At 35.6% G+C, this 4,206-nt stretch overlaps 1 long non-coding RNA gene across 1 annotated transcript in view; it reads left to right on the top strand.

The window, feature by feature from the left end:
• LOC135199869 (uncharacterized) overlaps positions 1–3,913 on the top strand; it is a 5,695-nt gene extending 1,782 nt beyond the window's left edge. Inside the window, exons 2-3 of the long non-coding RNA XR_010311141.1 lie at positions 2,476–2,626; positions 3,514–3,913. This is a non-coding gene — a long non-coding RNA (uncharacterized LOC135199869). The remainder of the gene's footprint in view (positions 1–2,475; positions 2,627–3,513) is intronic.
• The last annotated feature ends 293 nt before the right edge of the window (positions 3,914–4,206 follow it).

Genomic DNA, 4,206 nt, shown 5'->3' with positions numbered 1-4,206 from the left:
AGGCTTATAGTGCTTAGAGTACCTGTGGTTCATAATGATTCCCTTTGATTGGTTAGATTTATCGAAAGGGGTAAGTATAATAAACGTTTTCTGGCCTACATACGAATAAAGTTCACATGGGCCATTTCTATCGCATAATAATAAAAGTCATTATTATTATTCTTATTTTTATTCTCTTGGACCATTTTGTGAATGCAAGTTGTTATGTTTATATTTTAATATTTTGAAAAGTCATTTAGATCACTAAGCTGAAGTTACATTTATATAGACTTAAACTATACTGAATTGCATGAAAACTTCATAATATTCTATGAAACATTCATATCACTTTTTGATTAGTTTTGTATTGTTTTGACTTCATTTATTGACTTTAATAATTTATTTATTCAGTTTCACATTCCATTACTTTTATGAAACAAGAAGCACAATTACAACGCTCTCTCTCTCTCTCTCTCTCTCTCTCTCTCTCTCTCTCTCTCTCTCTCTCTCTCTCTCTCAAAGTTATGTCAAATAAACTATTGGGAAGATATTTCAATTTTTAGAATTCTACTGATCAGATAGGCATTCTTGGTTTATGCAGTATAATTTTGGTCCTTATTTTCAATTTTTACATATTTGGCTCTTTTCGTATTTCCCCAAACCATAAAGACTAACATTGCCTTGAGCCAGATAATTTAGTAGCATTATAATGAAAATAAATTAAGCATCACCTATAATCCTTTAAAATCTTCTAGCATAGGACTAGGTCTAGGTCTAAGCCTGACTGTTTAATCTAAGCACTGAAAGAATAATGTCATCTCAAGCTTTTAGCTCTATATCTCTCTCTTCTTCTTCTTCTTCTTCTTCTTCTTCTTCTTCTTCTTCTCTACTTGTTTTTCTTTTCATTCTTAGCTTCTTATCCTACTTCTTCTTCTTCTTCATTTGTCTCCAACGATACTGACTCACGTGCAATTTCTCTCCTCCTCCTCCTCCTCCTCCTCCCCCTCCTCCCCCTCCTCCACCTCGCCCGCGGTGAAGGAGGTCTTCTGAGCGAGGCCGAGAAAATCCTCCCCCAGCGGTGGCAGGTGGACAAGCCCTCGCTTACATAGGGGTCGGATTTTTCTTCCTCTTGGTCATCGTCTCCTTCTTGACGGCTCTCAATGGAGGCGTTGTCTCGATCTTTGGCAGAAGGTACAGTTGGCCTACAAAGTATTGTATCTCTTTTCCTATCAATATTGTTTTAGATTACGTTCATATACTTCAGTCAGAACTGCAGTCATGTAAATCAGCAGGTAAAGCGGTAAGTGGCAACTTTTACCCCCGCTGAGTTGCATGCTAGAGGATTATGGGTAGATAGTGTATACAGTACTTAGTAGGCCAAATGGTTACACACCAACCTATATATTGCATCTGGGACTTCGCTTGATATTCGCTCTGTGCATTCACATTCACACGATGGCAGGGAAATGACTTTTCTTACAATAATTCTGACATTTTTCTTAACCTTTTATCCTTCTCAAGGGAAACATCTTTTCATTACATATAGGATTCAAGGTTCCACAGAGCCTACTTCACCTGAACTCAGACTATAAAATATAAGAAAAAATAATAATAGTAAGGGAACTTTCTCAAAAGAAAAAAGAAAAAAAAAACTAAGAGAAACACACTACTGGCTGTAGAAAGCGCATCTCTAACAAGGCATCACAATAATCACAAGAATTTCGTCAACGGGGCGAGTGTAGTAAGTGGCCTTCGCTCTGATAGCTACGAGAACTTGAAAAGATGTTTTCCTTTTCCTTGTTTTTTTTTTTTTTTTTTTTTTTTTTGCCCTGGGGGGAAGGGGAGGGATACCATAGGTAGTGGGGTGGGAGGGGATGTAGATAAAGATACCTCGTGTCCACAAGTTATTTTGCCGTGAGTGTTCATTTTGCATGCAAGAGTGTACGATGACTTCTGTCTTCTTGAATGTTTTCATGGGAGGTGTGTCTTCTAGCTCAGGGCAACGCTCCAAAACTTTGACATCAAGGCACATTCCTTTTAGAATGCTTATCTTTTTCTGTTGAACACTTTTGCCCACTTTCTTTCATACGCTAATATTGAGAGCTTGTACTAAGACTGTCTCTTTGTACGCATTTATAATCAGCACTCTGCGCGTCATTTTCCCAGGCGAAAAACAACTGCTGTAGTATACTTTCTTTCTATACAGTCACCAGACTACTTCTTCTACATAACTATATCTTCTCTCACGTACAGAAAGAGCTTTGCTTATAAACTCACATTTTCTCAGACGATAGGTAACTGCTATTGACTTTCTATCCAGTCACCAGTCTCCAACTTCTGTTTAACCGTGTCTTCTCTCACGTAGAGCAAGAACTTTCCTTGCAAATTCACAAAGACTAACCTCTTCACCTTTCCTAAGCCCAAAATCAATAGACAATTGACAAATAAACTCAGCAAAGTCTTGACCTCGCTCCCTCCCTCCCTCCCCACCAACAGCCGAAGACCTGACAGTGGTCTTGTCCTCAGTAAGCAGTCTCTCAGTCTTCAATGATATTCTGTCGGTCGGTGCCCTGGCACTGGGCTTCATCGTAGTGGTGCTCTTGAGCGTGGCCCTAGTACAGTCCCTGGATGGAATTCTCTCCAAAGGGTGAGTAGGATTCTCACTAGGAGGCCAGGCTCTGGCAAGATGTAAGTGATTTTTTTTTTCTTTTTTGCGTTTTTTAGCCGTCTGAAGGGCGCCTCTGGCGAGTCATGTGAGTGTTTGTAATTATTGTTCCTCTATTGGGTGTTTATATATATATATATATATATATATATATATATATATATATATATATATATATATATATATATATATATAGGTATATAATTATTAATTATACTTTTTTATCATAATAACTGCTGCTTTAGAGCGTAGGTCAGTACATAAGAGATATTTTTAAAAAACTAGTAGAAATGAAAATAAAAAAAAATTGCACTTATGTTACAATGACATTTCCAAAAAAAAAAATTTAATATTTTAAAACCATGTAATTAAATTCCTCAGAAACTGAATTCATGTTACTGAGGGTGCTCCTAAAAAGTAAATCAATTGATTTTCGTAAAGATTCTGAAAATATTCCTGAGTTCAAAACAAAAGTATTTTAGGAGAGGAGTTTTGCATTTATATTTGCTAGTACTCAAGAGATGTTAGTTGTTGAATCTAAATATCCCATATCGATGACCAGTGTTGTGACAAAAGTTTGTGTAATTAAATTTAATAATTGAACCGCAAGATAATAAAGAAATGTATTTTATTCACAGCCCTACGCCTTACAAAAAAATCTTAGAGAAATCTTTTAAATAAATGATTAAAAGGTATTTCAATATGTTTAATATTTTCCATACTTAGAATGTATCGAGAAGTAAGATTAAAAACAGCGTGATCCTATCCAACAAATATTAATAGGTAAATTTTATTATTTGCACTTATCTATTCATTTATCATTCTATTTATTTACTTATTTACCCATTGATTCGTTCCTTCATTTGCAGCCTCACTAACACTCCGCTCAGCGGGTTGCAACCCATACTGGACGAGCTCGGCGACAAAGTCACCCAGTCGCTGGAGAAATTCAGCTTTCCCGACGTGTCCAAGAAGCGAGTGTCCTAAATCTGACAGAAAATTATTGCTGTTATCTCAGAGTCCTTAATATTTGTTTTTCTTCTTCTACTACTTCTTCTTCTTCGTCTTCTTCTTTTTCTTTTTCTTCGTCTTCTTCCTTTTCTTCTTATTTCTTGGCAGCTGAAGAGTCAACGAAAAAAAGGACAAGGTTTAAATTTAGATAAGATTCTATTTTTAATAGAAGCAGACGCCCATTTCTGGCACCGTCTTTGCTGTTTACGTTTCGTGGTTGTTGTCTCTGTTGTTATTAGCTTGCAAATTTCCCTTTTATTTATTGACACAACATAAAAAAATCCCTTTCTATGAAAAACAACGTCAAAAAACATCAGTCGAGCGAAATTATCAATATCAAAGTAATTATAGTATGAAAACATGAAATATTTCATATTTGTACAGCAGTTGTTTTAAGCTGTAAATATCTATTGTTTTGATTTGTACATTATGAAGCAGAATGAATATCTAAGAAAAACAAGGTTATCAATATTAGCCTATTATCGTTCAAAAGACACCTTAGACTTTGGAACGATATTTCTGCAACAGAAATGAATTTCTATGAAAAACAA

This window comes from Macrobrachium nipponense, chromosome 26, assembly GCF_015104395.2.
Source record: "Macrobrachium nipponense isolate FS-2020 chromosome 26, ASM1510439v2, whole genome shotgun sequence".
NCBI classification, from domain to species: Eukaryota; Metazoa; Arthropoda; class Malacostraca; order Decapoda; family Palaemonidae; genus Macrobrachium; species Macrobrachium nipponense.
Note: the sequence above shows the minus strand (reverse complement) of the source record. Positions and strands in the feature narration are given on the sequence as shown.